Genomic DNA, 17,829 nt, shown 5'->3' on the forward strand with positions numbered 1-17,829 from the left:
CACCCCGTCCCTTCGTCCCGCCCACCACCTTGTACGTCTGAGGCCAGCGGGGCTTCCATTGGTCCATCTGTCCTTCACTCTGGGAGAAGTTCGGAGCGCTAGGCTCAGGAACTCTGATTTGAATTTGTGGCGCGGACAGTTCACGAGGTGACAATGGTTCTGGCCGTCTTGCGGGAGCCAACAAACTCGGTGGTGAGAGACCCTGAGGGGAGAATGACTAAAAGGGCGGCCGAGGAGCAGGGGCGCTGCGTTAAACAGGTCGCCTAGAGATGGGTGACTTCAGTCGGGCTGGAACTTCCCTTCCTGAGGCAGGCTCACCGTTCTCCTCCTCACGGCCTCTAGATTCTTCCCTCACGACGTTTTCCTCGCGTCTCAGAGACGACGCTCCCGCCCCGCTTCTGTCGCTCCTGGAGGGAGTCTCCCCTCCCTTTTCTTTCACGAACTGGTGTCTCTCACCTTCTAACCCTCCTCAGTAGCAACCCTCCAACTCTGACGTGCTTACACCTCCCCCAAGCGCACTTGACTCCCGCCTCATTCCTACCCTCCTACGTCTTTCCTAGTTATATTCCGCTCTTCATCACCCACACTGTCAGGAACTTTCTACCTGCCCGTGATAGGGTGGGAAACTCCCGAGCGACCTGGGGAGCGCCCCACATCTCACAAACTGAGTCCAGAACTTTCCTTATCAAGGAATAGGATGCTGCTGTCCACTTGTTCCCAACTGAGACGCAATAAAGTTCCCGTGGAAAGCAGCAAGTGCAAGCTCTGTATAAAAGGATACAGAAATGTAAGATCTTGACCCCAAGTAACTTACTGACTCTGAATGAGCGGATTCCTGTCGAAAACATGACTATTTTGTTCTTGCTCGGACCCTGTTGACACATACATTTCATATTGGCATTGTGAGTACTGTCTGGATCTTAGAACAAACGCAATAGATCTTTTGGAGTAAAATGAAACTCTGAGGCTTGATCATTAAAAACATTAAAAAGCGAAACAAACAAACTCCCATTGAAAAGTCTTCTCTTCATTAACCTTCTGTGTCTATTATGATCTGACTCCCCTCACTACGACTCCATCTATTGACTTTCAAGTTAAGATTCAGAACCACTTTAAGGAGTTCCATAGTATGAATGAACATTTTGTCTGACATCCCCTGTCTATAACTATGAAAATCCTCTATTTTCTTTCTAAATGATAATTCAACTTGATTTTCTGTATCTTTTCCAGTCTCTGGAACCAAGGTTTAACATAGTTTAACTTTCTTGGGGTTGGGGGAGATGGAAAGGCATAATCCCCTTTAAGAAGCAAGAAAAACCTTCAAGCTTTTGTGTACAATATGATACATATAGGAAAATTTTTTGTATCAATTTCAGGGAGTTTTAAATCTATATGGAAGAACTCCAGTCAAGTATTCTAGAAATGTATTTCTATTTCTTAAAAGTAGAAAGAAACAGCCAAAGCAGCTAAATGTTCTACTTCTTTAAAATGGCCATCATTTAATTTCTGAATTGAGACTTGTTCTGAAGAAAGTGGAAAAGTGAGAAACCCTGAAGCAGTTGTATTAGCACTTTCAAATGAGCACTGGGTTGAGAATTTTAGAGAAGTCACTGAAGTGCTTTCTAGAATTGTAGGAAGGTCATTCACAGTTGAGATTTTGTATCTTTTTACATTAATTAGGAAAATACTTGATCAACCTAAAGACTTAAAGTAATTTTTGTGCCTTAATGTTTTGGATGCCTTATATTAAAATGATTTTTATTGTGGAATTCCAGTAGCTTGTCCTGAATATAATTTACATCATCAAGTGTTTTTTTTTTTTTCATGCACTAAAACTTTACTTCACCTGAAACTCAGTTTGTGTATTATGTGTGAAAAATGATTTTAACTAAAAAATTTTTGTTGCTATTTGGAAAACATGCTCATGGGCCAAATCTGGTCCACTAATCTGTTTATGTAAATGAAATTCTATGAGAACACAGGTACATCCACTTGTTTACATGTTGTCTGGCTGATTTTGTGCTATAGCATCAGAATTGAGTAGTTGTGAGAGAGACTATATGAGCTTCAAAGCCTAGTATATTAACCATGTGGCCCTTAATAGAAAAAATTTACAAGCTCTGGAATAAGACATCCTTTCTTCACTGAATGGGTAATGTCATGTTCCCATACAGTTTCTATAAATATATGTTTGCCTTTGTTTTTGAACTAGTTTAGTCCATTTCATTTGCCTCACCCTGCACATATAACATGGTGTTTTAATTACCTTATCTCTGAAAGAAGACAGTATATTCTGTAGGTTAAACTGCTCCCCTTACTCCCATACCAAGCTGTTCTCTTATTTATTCTTGGCGCTTTGATTTTCTATATTAATTTTAGTGAGAAATCTTCTTAGGTTTTGACAGGAATTGCTTTGATAGGAATTAATGTGTATATTCTACATTAATTTGGGAAGAACTGTCATCTTTACCGTATTCATTCTTTCCATCCATGAACATAGTATATCCTGATTGTTTTTATCTTTTAATGTGATCTTAAAGTTTTTTTTTCTTTAGAGTGTTCATAAGGAAGATTGGTCTTTGTTTTGCTTTATTTTGATTTTCTGATTTTAGCATTAGGGCAATGCTGTCTGACTACTTTAAATGATCTGAGATGTGTTATATTCTCTATTTCTTAAAAGATTTTGTATAGGATTAGTAATATTTTTTGTTAAAGATTTGATAGAAAACAGCATGCATCCATCCAAGTCTGGCAGTTTCTTTGTGAGGAGGTTTTAATGGAATTAACAAAATGAGAGTAAATTTTATTAATATTTGCCTACATCTTACCATTTCTGGCACTCTGTTTCTTCTTGTGAAGTGTTAGTGTCTCACTTGTTGCCCAACTCTTTGCAACCTCCCCAGGCTCCTCTGTCCATGAAATTCTCCAGGCAACAATACTGGAGTGGGTAACCATTCCCTTCTTCAAGGGATCTTCCCCACCAGAGATTGAACCCAAGTCTCCTGCATTGTGGGCAGATTCTTTACCATCTGAGGCACCAGAGAAGCCCATTTCTTCTTGTAGATCCAAATTTTCATTTGTTTTCTTCTGTCTGAAGAAATTCCTTTAACATTGCTTATGGTATGGCTTGTTGGTAATGGATTCTGTTTTTGTTTTGTTTTTACTTGAAAATGTTTTTGGTTAACTTTCATTTTTGAAAGATTTATTTATTTGTTTTTGGCTGCACTGGGTCTTCATTGCTGTGTGTAGGCTTTCTTTAGTTAAGGTGAGCAGAGCCTGCTTTTCATTGAGATGTACTGGCTTCTCCTTGCAGTAGCTTGTCTTGGCGCGGAGCATGGACTCTAGGACCTGCAGGCTCAGTAGCTGCAGCTGCAGCCCACGGGCTCTAGAACACTGGCTTCGTAGTTGTGGTATATAGGCTTAGTTGCTCCCCAGCATGTGGAATCCTCCCAGATCAGGGATCGAACCCATGTCCCCTGCACTGGCAGGCAGATTCTTAACCACTAGACAACCAGGCAAACCCAAAAGATTTATTTTTAATCTGGATATATAATGTTTTTAGTACTTTAATATTCTATTGCCTTCTGCCTTGTGTTGTAAGATTATTTGGAGTCATTCTGATCTTTGTTCTCCTGTATGTAATTTTTTTTTTCCCACTCCCTGATTTCTTCTTTTTTAGAAGTCAGTTTTACTTTACTGAGGTTTAATTTACATATGGATTAAAGATCTAAATGTAAGACCAGAAAGTATAAAACTCCTAGAGGAGAACATAGGCAAAACACTCTCCGACATAAATCACAGCAAGATCCTCTATGACCCACCTCCCAGAATATTGGAAATAAAAGCAAAACTAAACAAATGGGACCTAATGAAACTTAAAAGCTTTTGCACTACAAAGGAAACTATAAGTAAGGTGAAAAGACAGCCCTCAGATTGGGAGAAAATAATAGCAAATGAAGCAACTGACAAAGGATTAATCTCAAAAATATACAAGCAACTCCTGCAGCTCAATTCCAGAAAAATGACCCAATCAAAAAATGGGCCAAAGAACTAAACAGACATTTCTCCAAAGAAGACATACAGATGGCTAACAAACACATGAAAAGATGCTCAACATCACTCATTATCAGAGAAATGCAAATCAAAACCACAATGAGGTACCATTACTCGCCAGTCAGGATGGCTGCTATCCAAAAGTCTACAAGCAATAAATGCTGGAGAGGGTGTGGAGAAAAGGGAACCCTCTTACACTGTTGGTGGGAATGCAGACTAGTACAGCCGCTATGGAAAACAGTGTGGAGATTTCTTAAAAAACTGGAAATAGAACTGCCATATGACCCAGCAATCCCACTTCTGGGCATACACACTGAGGAAACCAGATCTGAAAGAGACACGTGCACCCCAATGTTCATCGCAGCACTGTTTATAATAGCCAGGACATGGAAGCAACCTAGATGCCCATCAGCAGATGAATGGATAAGGAAGCTGTGGTACATATACACCATGGAATATTACTCAGCCGTTAAAAAGAATTCGTTTGAATCAGTCCTAATGAGATGGATGAAACTGGAGCCCCTTATACAGAGTGAAGTAAGCCAGAAAGATAAAGAACATTACAGCATACTAACACATATATATGGAATTTAGAAAGATGGTAACGATAACCCTATATGCAAAACAGAAAAAGAGACACAGAAATACAGAACAGACTTTTGAACTCTGTGGAAGAATGTGAGGGTGGGATATTTCAAAAGAACAGCATGTATACTATCTATGGTGAAACAGATCACCAGCCCAGGTGGGATGCATGAGACAAGTGCTCGGGCCTGGTGCACTGGGAAGACCCAGAGGAATCGGGTGGAGAGGGAGGTGGGAGTGGGGATCGGGATGGGGAATACGTGTAACTCTATGGCTGATTCATATCAATGTATGACAAAACCCACTGAAATGTTGTGAAGTAATTAGCCTCCAACTAATTAAAAAAAAAAAAAAGTCAGTTTTACTGAGGTTTAATTTACATATGGTAAAGTTCACTTTTTAGGAATATAGTTCTATGAGTTTTGACAAATATAAACAGTTGTAAACTACTGCCATAATCAAGATAAGGAATATTTCTGTAAGTTTGTAAAGTTACCTCATGATCCTTTATCATCATTTCTCAGGTCCCATACCTATCCCCTAGCAACTACTGATCTGCTATCTGCCACTGTAGGTTTGTACTTTGAGAATATCATATTAATAGAATTCTGTAGTATGCAGCCTATATCTGACTTCTTTCAGTTGGCAAATGAATTTAAGATTTATTCATGTTGTTGCATGTATCAGTTTATTATGTTTTGTGTGTGAGTAGTACTCCATTATACACATGTACCATAGTCTGTTTATCTATTAGCCAGCTAATGGACATTTGGATTTTTCCAGTTTTTGGCTGTTAGTGATAAAGCTGCCATAAACATTTTCCTACAGGTTTTTTGTGGTCACAGATTTTTACTTTTGCTGGATGACTACCTAGGAATTATATGATAAATGTTTAACATCTTAAACTACTACCAAACTTTTGCCCAAAGTTTTCATTTGTTTTCCAATAAACAGCATATGACAGTTCTAGTTATTCTACATTCACATCAGCTCTTGATCTTGTTAGTAGTTTGTACCATTTAGTATGTCAGTTTATATTTCCCCTTTCACCAAAGACATTGCTATTAAATTTTATTACTATCTGGTGAAATAATCTTTTGTTTTTAATTTCTATTGTATGATCAAAATATTTTTATATTGTTTCTACTTTATGGAATATATTGAAGCTTTCTTTGAGACACATGCATTTGGTCAATTTTTATGAAAATTTCATATGTACTTAAAAAGGAAATTACTTGTTACAGGAGTTTAAAGATATTCACATAGCTTGTTTAGTTTATATATTCCTCATCCTTTTATATTTTTTGAATACTTATATTGAGTTTGGTATGTTGATGTCTTTTTGTTTTCTTTATTTTTTGCATCTTCTTGATTCTATTTTATCATGGTACTCGCTGTGTTATTTGGCACATAGATATTCCTATTATATATTTATTTTGAATTGACTTTTAGATCATAATGTTCTTTTTAGTATGCAGTGCTTTTGGTGTTAGTTCTACCGTGTCTGATATCAGAATTGCAATACCTACTTTCTTATTGCTCTATTTGCGTAGAATACATTGTCTAGCCCTTGTATTTTTAATAATTGAATTATTCTATTTTAGATGAGCTTCTCTAGTACATTTTAGAGTTGTTTGGCTTTGTGAGTTAATTCAAAGTTGTGAGTTTTTTCTAACAGGAGTGGCAAATCAGTGTATATTTATTGAAATGACACAATTCTAACAAAATATTATATTAATATATATGTATATATTATGGGGCTTCCCAGGTGGTGCTAGTAGTAAAGAACCTGCCTGCCAATTCAGGAAACGTAAGAGATGCAGGTTCAATCCCTGGTGGGGAAGATCCCCTGGAGGAGGGCATGGAAATCCACTCCAGCATTCTTGCACGGAGAATCCCATGGACAGAGGAGCCTGGAGCACTACAGTCTGTAGGGCCGCAAAGAGTCAGACACAGCTGAAGTGACTGAGCAAGTACACACACATGTATATGTTACTACATTTTCTCACTTTCATTTTGTATAATGTTCCTCCCTTTTTGTATTTTCCTTGGCATTTTGGAAGGTTTGTATTTTTGTTCTAGTGGTTATCTTGATATTGTTATTTATAATGCCCTTATTTTTGTCCCTCTTTTGCTTACTTAGGATTTCACTGTTCAATTTCATCAGTTTAAATAAAATAATTTGATTCCTATCTTCCTACTATCTTCATTTATAGGTTACTGCTCAGTAGTCTGATACCAGGTTGATTTTTCTTCCTTTGCAAGTGATCCCAAATATTTTTTTCTATCTTTAAAGTCTAATTATGTATTTTTCATAGATCTCAGAATTGTTTGTGTCAGTTTTCCCAGGCCCTTCTTAGACCTTTATAATATTCATGTGTTTTCTTATTTTGTTTTTTTTTTATTAGTTTTAAATATTAGCTCCTTAATTTTATGTATGTTGGGTCCTCTTTTTTTCTCTGGTATGTTATAACATTTCCCTGAACCTTATTATACTCTCCCTTCATTTTGTTTTATTCCCTTGGTTATATTCAGGCTTTTGTTCAGTGCCCCTTATATTTTCATTCAATCCTTTTCTCTCTTGAGTACTTTATAATTTATTTTTGGTTTCTAAAATAATTTTTGTCTTCTCAGTTTCTTTCATGAGACCAGTTATCTCTTATTTCACATCTTCTGAAGTGAAGATTTTTGCCCAATTCTGTTCTATTTCTGTTCTGAATTATTGAATATTTGATTTAAGGTTTTTGAAAAATATAAATACTGGTTTAACAATATATGGTTCAATTTGAGACATTGTTGTAGTTTTCTCTATGGTTTCTTTTTCTTTCTTCCTTTCCTTTTTCTTTTTGGAGAGGAGTGTTCATCAGCTGAAGAGTTTTTGTTCTTATTTTCTATATTATTTCATAATAATTTTTTTACTGTTGTTGCCTACTGTTCTCTGATCCATTTTAAAAGTTTTGTTTTTCTTGACCAGTGATACTAGTTTGTATAGAAAGCTGTGAGAGGGTTTACAAGGTTTCTTAGTTCAAAAGCACCCTATTCTATTTCTATAATGAAGGGCAGTATTTTAAATTTATGGTGCATTTGTTTGGAAGGTGAAAAGGTTTTCCTTTCTTTAATTTTGTGCTTCCTTTTATTTCTGAAGGATCATTTTTTATTTCTCTCCTGCTTTCTTCTTTCTCCTTACCACCAAACATCCAAATAATATCACTTTTAAGTCACTCACTGTCCTCTCCCCTAGAAGCTGTGCTTCCCTAAGACATGTGTGCATGCGTGCTAAGTTGCTTCAGTCATGTCCAACTCTTTGCGACCCCATGGTCTGTAGCCCACCAGTCTTCTCTGTCCATAGGATTCTCCAGGCAAGAATTATGAAGTGGGTTGCCATTTCCTTCTCCAGGGGAACTTCCCTACCCGGGAATCAAACTCTTGTCTCCTGCATTGCAGGCGGTCTCCTGCATTGCAGGTGGATTCTTTACCGATTGAGCCACCAGGGAAGCCTGAGTGCTGAAACTTAAAATTTTTTTCCCCTATATGTGATTACTACTAACAGTTCTGCTTAGCATGTCTGCCTCCTGTCTGAGGATTGACAAATGACTTAATAAAGCCCGTGCTGAAAGTTGAGCTTAGCTTTCTAAACTTCTCTTTTATACTTCTTGACTGCCTTTGGTAGCTCTTTAATACCTTCACATTGTTGTTTTCCATATTTTACCTACTTTCTATAGCTATTTTTTACTGGGAAGGGTTAGTCTCTACTGAGATAATGTGTGAAAACCTCTTGACTAGGTTTTAAAATTTCAACTACTGTGTATTTAATTTGTATAAATGTCTTGTGAACATTTTATGTCATTTTTGGTTTTTTTTTCCTGTTCTGTGAAGATGTTTTTTCCCTTTAAAAATTATTATAAACATATTAAACAGGGTTTTATATAATCTATTTGTGATAATTCCAAGAAATGAAATCCTTATAGGTTTGTTTTTACTGGTCCTCTTTCACAGTGCCTTGTTTACTTGTGTATTTAATAAGTTTGTTCCACCAGTTAACATTTGTGTTTGTTGCATTTGGCTTCTTGGAGTGTGACTAGTTGCATGCTATTTTATGTTTGTTTATTTATTTGGACCCATTCAGGTGATGTGAATTTGGTGCGTACATTTACTTGAGTGCTAGATTGTGGTTGCAACTTGTTGCCCTTTTTTCTCCTGTTTTGGTCATTTCCAAGACAGCTTTCCTTATAGTACCTTAAACCCAGACTGTTGGATCACCTTTACTTTGAGGGAGTAACCGATTCTCAGCTTCTTGGGTGGACAACCTCTTGTTAGACTCTTAGGTGGTATTTTTATTTGTCTTCTTTCCTTCATTCCAAGCCAGATCTGTACATCTTAACTCTGTTTAAAATGGACAAAAGCAGATTCAGCACACCACCGCCTTCTCTGAATTTTCACTTTCATTTAGATTTTTGTATTGGTACTTCTTTTTTTTTTTTTAAACTATTCTTATCAACTGGGATGATTTTAAAATGTCTTTGTTTATTACTTTGCATTTCAATTGTTTTCATTATAGTCCATGGGGTCACAAAGAGTGGGGCTTCCTTGGTGGCTCAGCTGGTAAAGAATCTGCTTGCAATTAGGGAGACCTGGGTTCGATCCCTAGGTTGAAAAGATCCCCTGGAGAAGGGAACAGTTACCCACTCCAGAATTCTGGCCCAGAGAATTCCATGGACTGTATAGTCCATGGGGTCAAAAAGAGTTGGACATAACTGAGTGACTTTCACAATGATGCAGCCAGTGCAGATACTCTTGTTCTCTACATTGCCTGAAAATTTGATAAAATTTGGAAAGAAACCTTTCTTATTTTCTTACCATTGTCTTTCCACTATACATCCACATACCCACACCCTTGCCTACACACTCACACCTTTAAAAGGAGCTAGATTCTTCTACTTTTTAAACTTTCTTTTAGGGAAAACCTTTATGAGATTCATCTGATATTGTCTGTAAGGTTGAGTTTTATTTTTTGGTGCTGGACTGTAATAATTACAGTTATTACCAGTAACATTTTTTAAGCTCTGTAAAGGCCTTGAATAGTTTTCAGAAGGTAGAAATTTAGGCTACAGTCAATATATTAATATCTGGGATATTTATCTTTATTCTAAGAATTTACTTATACTCAAGTCATATTAGCTTTAACAGTGAAAAACACGTAAAGGTTTAACATGAAAAGCAGGAATAATTTCCCTTTCTGTTTATGTTCTATCCCTTTCTATCTATGTTCTATCTAGCTTTTCATTTCCTGCATGGTTAGAAATTTAGTAAATTGATGAAAGTTTTTTTGTGTGAGTTTGTATAATCATGTGATTAAGTTTTGTAAGTAGTTTCAGAATTTATTTTCTCTCCTAAAGCCTGAATGTCCCAAAGACAAAGACTTGTTTTAAGATGATTTTTAAATAGTTTTCCTTTACGAAAAATTACCTAATCAACGTTAGTTGATAAAGATAGATATTTTATGGTAAAATATTTTATAACTTTAATGTTCCCTTACTATTTGGCTTTATAAATAAATATGAAAAGTGATTATCTCAGAACACTTTTTAAATTCACTTTCTTCTTTCCCCAGAAAGTAGCAAAGTAAATAAAACTGTCATTCTTTTCTAATCTTCATGAATAATTTCTCACTGGCCCTTGGTGAGAGGCAGTTTTCAAGGCCATCCCATGGTATCTACAAAGATACAGTTTAGACCCTGCAGTTTATGCCTCTGTGAAAATGCTTCTAAATTACAGAAGTGAAGAGAGCTTACACTTAATCTTTGGATAATTTCAGTTGTGGACTTCACAATGAAGCAGCAAGGGGGGAAAAGGTTGCCTGTTAGAAGCATAAAACCTACTGATTGTATCTTGGCCAGTGTTCCCTTTTTTCCAGTAAGCTGTCTGCTGTACAGAGGTGTATAACCCTAATGGCTTGTTGTATGCCATTAAAAGGTATTGTACACTCATAAAAGAATGACATTTTGATCAATGCTGTTAAAAGAATTACTGTCTTGACACAGAAAAGCTTTCCTGCTGCAAGTTTAAAAATATGCCTTTAAAAGCTTTTTATTGAATACCTTTGCATCCCTCAGAAATGTGCCATTTTGGCATAAGGTTACTCAGAAGTATTCCACATTGTAGCTTAAATACAACATCTACTATTTACCTTTAAAAGTAGCAGAGATAAACAGGTATTTTCCTACAACTGGAGCTTGAAGACATGATAGCATCTTAAACCACTGTATCAGATCTAAAAATAGAATTTTTGTACAGAGAAAGCTGAAAACTAAATTATTCCTTTTTATTTTGTGAGGTATTGATTTTTTTTTCATGCTGTTTTGTTTAAACTTTGTGGTTTTAATTTCCCTTTGGATTTAGGAATCATGCCTTTCCACCCAGTTCAGAGATAGATCTTTTCTAATCACCAGGGAATTGATTCTCTTAAATCATGATATGTTGAATGTATTTTTCTACTGTTTCTTTTCCTTTTATTATATTTTTGATTAGGAACTTATGAAAACCATGTCATAATAAACATATGTTTTTTTCTATATACAGTCTTCTACAGATTTTCAAATGTACTGATGCTATAATTTTATCTTTATTTCATTGTTTGTAATACTTCTGCTATTACCTAACTTCTGACTTTATTTCATTGTTTGTAATACTTCTGCTATTACCTAACTTCTGACTTTATATCATGTTTTCTGACTTGTGAACTGAGAGGTTTAAAATTTAATACTCTGAAAGCAACAGATTTTCTTAAATATGTCACTATAGAATCATTTACTTGCTACTTATAATATCAGTCAGTCAGTTCAGTCACTCAGTCGTGTCCGACTCTTTGTGACCCCCATGGACTGCAGCACTCCAGGCTTCCCTGTCCATCATCAATTCTTGGAGCTTACTCAAACTCATGTGCATCGAGTCGGTGATATCATCCAACCATCTCATCCTCTGCCATCCCCTTCTCCTGCCTTCAGTCTTTCCCAGCATCAGGGTCTTTTCTAATGAGTCAGTTCTTCGCATTAGGTAGGCAAAGTATTGGAGCTTCAACTTCAGCATCAGTCCTTCCAATGGATATTCAGGACTGATTTCCTTTAGGATTGACTGGTTCGATCTCCTTGCAGTCCAAGGGACTCTCAAGAGTCTTCTCCAACACCACAGTTCAGAAGCATCAGTTCTTCAGTGCTCAGCTTTCTTTATAGTCAAACTCTCACATCCATACATGACTACTGAAAAAACCATAGCTTTGACTATATGGACCTTTGTCAACAAGGTAATGTCTCTGCTTTTTAATTTGCTGCCTAGGTTGGTCATAGCTTTTCTTCCAAGGAGCAAGCGTCTTTTAATTTCATGGCAGTAGTCACTATCTGCAGTGATTTTGGAGCCCAAAAAAATAAAGTCTCTCACGGTTTCCATTGTTTCCCAATCTATTTTCCATGAAGTGATGGGACTGGTCATAGCAAACACCCTCTTCCAACAACACAAGAGAAGACTCTACACATGGACATCACCAGATAGTCAACACCAAAATCAGATTGATTATATTCTTTGCAGCCAAAGATGGAGAAGCTCTATACAGTCAGCAAAAACAAGACCAGGAGTTGACTGTAGCTCAGATCATGAACTCCTTATTGCCAAATTCATACTTAAACTGAAGAAAGTAGGGAAAACCACTAGACCCTTCAGGTATGACCTAAATCAAATCCCTTATGACTATATAGTGGAAGTGAGAAATAGATTTAAGGGACTAGATCTGACAGACAGAGAGCCTGATGAACTATGGACGGAGTTTCGTGACATTGTACAGGAGACAGGGATCAACACCATCCCCATGGAAAAGAAATGCAAAAAGGCAAAATGGTTGTCTGAGGAGGCCTTACAAATAGCTGTGAGAAGAAGAAAAGTGAAAAGCAAAGGAGAAAAGGAAAGATATTCCCATTTGAATACAGAGTACCAAAGAATAGCCAGGAGAGATAAGAAAGCCTTTCTCAGCGATCAATGCAAAGAAATAGAGGAAAAAAATAGAATGGGAAAGACTAGAGATCTCTTCAGGAAAATTGGAGATACCAAGGGAACATTCCATGCAAAGATGGGCACAATAAAGGACAGAAATGGTATGGACCTAAGAGAAGCAGAAGATATTAAGAAGAGGTGGCAAGAATACACAGAAGAACTGTACAAAAAAGATCTTCACGAGCCAGATAATCACAATGGTGTGATCACTCACCTAGAGCCAGACATCCTGGAATGTGAAGTCAAGTAGGCCTTAGAAAGCATCACTATGAACAAAGCTAGTGGATGTGATGGAATTCCAGTTGAGCTATTTCAAATCTTGAAAGATGATGCTGTGAAAGTGCTGCACTCCATATGCCAGCAAATTTGGAAAGCTCAGCAGTGGCCACAGGACTGGAAAAGGTCCATTTTCATTCCAATCCCTAAGAAAGGCAATCCCAAAGAATGCTCAAACTACCGCACAATTGTGCTCATCTCACACGCTAGTAAAGTAATGCTCAAAATTCTCCAAGCCAGGCTTCAGCAATACGTGAACTGAGAACTTCCAGATGTTCAAGCTGGTTTTAGAAAAGGCAGAGGAACCAGAGATCAAATTGCCAATATCCACTGGATCATCGAAAAAGCAAGAGAGTTCCAGAAAAACATCTATTTCTGCTTTATTGACTGTGCCAAAGCCTTTGACTGTGTGGATCACAATAAACTGTGGAAAATTCTGAAAGAGATGGAAATACCAGACCACCTGACCTTCCTCTTGAGAAACCTGTATGCAGATCAGGAAACAACAGTTAGAACTGGACATGGAAGAACAGACTGGGTCCAAATAGGAAAAGGAATACGTCAAGGCTGTATATTGTCACCCTGCTTATTTAACTTACATGCAGAGTACATCATGAGAAACGCTTGGCTGGAAGAAGCACAAGCTGGAGTCAAGATTGCTGGGAGAAATATCAACAACCTCAGATATGCAGATGACACCACCCTTATGGCAGAGAGTGAAGGGGAACTGAAAAGCCTCTTGATGAAAGTGAAAGAGGAGAGGGAAAAGTTGGCTTAAAGCTCAACGTTCAGAAAATTAAGATCATGGCATCTGGTCCCATCACCTCATGGGAAATAGATGGGGAGACAGTGGAAACAGTGTCAGACTTTATTTTGGGGGGCTCCAAAATCACTGCGGATGGTGACTACAGCCATGAAATTAAAAGACGCTTACTCCTTGGAAGGAAAGTTATGACCAACCTAGATAGCATATTAAAAAGCAGAGACATTACTTTGCCAACAAAGGTCCGCCTGGTCAAGGCTATGGTTTTTCCAGTGGTCATGTATGGATGTGAGAGTTGGACTGTGAAGAAAGCTGAGCACTGAAGAATTGATGCTTTTGAACTATGATGTTGGAGAAGACTCTTGAGAGTCCCTTGGACTGCAAAGAGATCAGTCCTGGGTGTTCATTGGAAGGACTGATGCTGAAGCTGAAACTCCAGTACTTTGGCCACCTCATGTGAAGAGTTGACTCATTGGAAAAAACCCTGATGCTGGGAGGGATTGGGCGCAGGAGGAGAAGGGGACGACAGAGGATGAGATGGTTGGATGGCATCACCGACTCGATGGGCATGAATTTGAGTAAACTCCGGGAGTTTGTGATGGACAGGGAGGCCTGGCATGCTGCGATTCATGGGGTTGCAAAGAGTCAGACATGACTGAGTGACTGAACTGAACTGATGGGACCGGAAGCCATGATCTTAGTTTCCTGAATGTTGAGTTTTAAGCCAACTTTTTCACTCTCCTCTTTCACTTTCATCAAGAGGCTCTTTAGTTCTTTGCTTTCTGCCATAAGGGTGGTGTCATCTGCATATCTGAGGTTATGATATTTCTCCTGGCCATCTTGATTCCAGCTTGTGCTTCATCCAGCCTGGCATTTCACATGATGTACCCTGCATATAAGTTAAATGCAGGGTGACTATACAGCCTTGACAATCTCCTTCCCCAAGTTGGAACCAGTCTGTTGTTCTATGTCCAGTTCTAACTGTTGCCTCTTGACCTGCATACATATTTCTCAGGAGGTAGGTCAGGTGGTCTGTTATTCCCATCTATTTCAGAATTTTCCACAGTTTGTTGTTATCCACACAGTCAAAGGCTTTGGCATAGTCAATAAAGCAGAAGTAGATGTTTTTCTGGAACTCTCTTTCTTAACATACTTATAAAAATTGACATTTAATCCCAGTCTAATGAGCTTTATATATGTAGGCATATTTTAAGATAGATGACACTGAATTTTATAAAGCATGTTATCTTTGTCATCTATTTTATTTTTAAAAGCAGGTGTTTTGGTGGTGGTAGTAATTTTTATTATTCACTGCCAACTAAGTGCCTGGTGATTTATATATAGTATTGATAAAATTAAAACTTGGTGCAATTTTTATGTCTCATGTTCTGTGCTAAAGTACTTTATGTGGCTCAAAAAGGTTATATAACTTGGTCAAACAAGCAGGTTGTGGTTTTAAAATTCTAAGTTTGGTAGTGTGACTCCCAACTTGTACTGTTCTAATCATTTTTATATGTTATTTGTTCTAGGTGGTATTATTCCCACTTTACAAATGAGGAACCTGAAGATCAGACAGAGTAAGTACTTTGGCTGTTGTTGCATAAGGGAGAAATGACAGAGCTGGCTCTGTTAGACTTCAAAGTATATTTTCTATGACATGATATTGGGTTGGCCAAAATGTTTCTTCGGCTTTTCCTATCAGATAACTCTAGTAGTGCTTAGTTGTCTTTAACTTCATGTGAAACAATTTTGTTAGATTGTATTGTGACAGCTGTCATATCAGTGTTCATTTAAAAAAAACACTTCACAAAACTCGTGAATTTTGTGTACCAATTTTAATATTGAAGGTGGAAGGAAAAAGTAATGTTTTGGGCATATTATGCTTTATTATTTCAAGAAAGATAAAAACACAACTGAAACGCACAAAAAAAGATTTGTTCAGTGTATGGAGAAGGTGCTGTGACTGATGGAACATGTCAAAAGTGGTGTGCAAAGTTTCATGCTGGAGATTTCTCACTGGACATTGTTCCACTGTCAAGTAGACCAGTTGAAGTTGATAGCAATCAACTCGAACATTAATTGAGAACAGTCAGTGCTACACCATGAAGGAGATAGCTCTCAAAATATACTCAAAATGTCCAAATCAGAAATTGGAAATCATTTGTACCAGCTTGGTTATGTTATTTACTTTAATGTTTGGCTTTCACATAAGTTAAGTGAAAAAACCTTCTTAATTTCTTGGTCTCATTTCTGCATGCAATTCTCCACTTAAACTTAATGAAAATGTTCCATTTTTAAAACAAACTGTGATGGGTGATAAAAGGTAAATACTGTACAATAATGTGGAACTGAAGAGATCATGGGACAAGCAAAATGAACCACCACCAACCACACTGAAGTCCAATCTTCATCCAAAAAGGTGATGTTGTATATACAGTAGAATTTGAAGTGAGTCCTCTATTATGAGCTCCTTCTGGAAAACCAAACGATTGATTCCAACAAGTACTGTTCCCATTAGACCAAATGAAAGCGGCACATGACAAAAAGCATTCAAAATTAGTCAGAAGAAAACACATGTTCCATCAAGATAATGCAAGACTGCATGTTTCTTTGATGACCAGGCAATACTGTTACTTGGCTAGGAACTTCTGATTCATCTGCTGTATTCACCAGAAGTTGCACCTTTGGATTTCTGTTTATTTCTATCTTTACAGAAGTCTCTTAATGGAAGAATTTCAGTTTCCTGGAAGATTGTAAAAGGCACCTGGAATAGTTCTTTGCTCAAAAGGAGAGAAAGTTTTTGGGAAGATTGAATTATGAAGTTGTCTTCATAATGGTAGAAAGTAGTGGAACAAAACAATGAATACGTTGTTCAATAAAGTTCTTGGTGAAAACAAAAAATGTGTCTTTTACTTTTATCTAAAAATACCAAAGGAACTTCTCGGCCAATCCAATACTAGTTATTTTTCCTTCATCTTTCTTGTCACATTTCCCCATAATTATCTTTATGTTTTCGAAGATAATTTCTATTAGAAATTTTGGAAAAGGAATTTGTCTCATGATTTTCCTTGTGATTTGGAGAGAAGCATATTAACAGATAATTGCAGTAGGTGTCAGGAGACTTGAATTCTTGTATTATTTCTGATTCTGGCCATATAACATGGGACAAATCACCTTTTCTGGGTCTTATAAAATGAGGGCATTGGATTAGATGATTGTAAAGATTTCCTCAAACTCTATAATTTGACTCCAGTTTGATTTAATTTTTATACTTGTTCTTTTTAGTACAGTTAGAACTTTACCACCTGTATTTTAGCCCATTAAATATTATACTTTATTAAAGTAGCAGGGAACTTTGATTTTTATTCTCTTCTTGTACTATTATATCCAATATTGAAATTCAGTAATTGGAAGAAGTTCCATGTAAAGAAGTAATTAATCTTATTATAAGGACACCTTGTAAACTATTGAGAATTCTCTTAGTTTTTACATACAGAAAGAATAATTCTGAAAATCTTAATATTATAAAAGGAAATAAGTTGTTTTTAATAGAAAATGTTTCCATCAAAGAAGACAGGAATGGGTGACTGCCTCCTTCAGTGCACTTGCAAGTTCTTACCTGTACAATATACTAATAGCAATGATAGTAATAAGTAACTTTTATTGAGAATTAATTTTATGCTAAACATTTTATATACATTGCATCATTTAATAATAATGAAAACCCTATAATAGAAAGTAGAGAATTGATAGGTCAAGTAATTTCTCTTAAAGCCACATTGTTGGTAAGTGGTGAAGCTGAGATTTGAACCTATAGAAAGCCAGAGATTTTCCTCATAGTTGTAAAACAGAGCATAATTGTAAGAGGTTTATGCTTATCAACATATGAATGAAACATGAAACTTTTTAGGAAAGGGTAGGTCTGATGGCTTGTGATGAATGGCTGTTTCTACATTCTCAGATTTGATCACTGCCAGTTACATATTTTATTAATATAGTCGTAAAACATGTAACGGCTTTTAGATTATTTTTATAACACCACTTATTTTCTAAAGAGTTAATAAATTCATTGTAAGTTACAGGAAACCATTTTGGGGGGCTTGGGATGGTGA

At 36.7% G+C, this 17,829-nt stretch overlaps 1 long non-coding RNA gene across 1 annotated transcript; it reads left to right on the forward strand.

Moving 5' to 3' along the window:
• Positions 1–56: 56 nt before the first annotated feature.
• On the forward strand, positions 57–16,618 carry LOC122691911. The gene is made up of 3 exons (XR_006340531.1): positions 57–192; positions 15,247–15,294; positions 16,432–16,618. It is a non-coding gene; the product is annotated as an uncharacterized LOC122691911 (long non-coding RNA).
• The last annotated feature ends 1,211 nt before the right edge of the window (positions 16,619–17,829 follow it).

The sequence above is a fragment of the Cervus elaphus genome, chromosome 4, assembly GCF_910594005.1.
Source record: "Cervus elaphus chromosome 4, mCerEla1.1, whole genome shotgun sequence".
Lineage (NCBI taxonomy): Eukaryota > Metazoa > Chordata > Mammalia > Artiodactyla > Cervidae > Cervus > Cervus elaphus.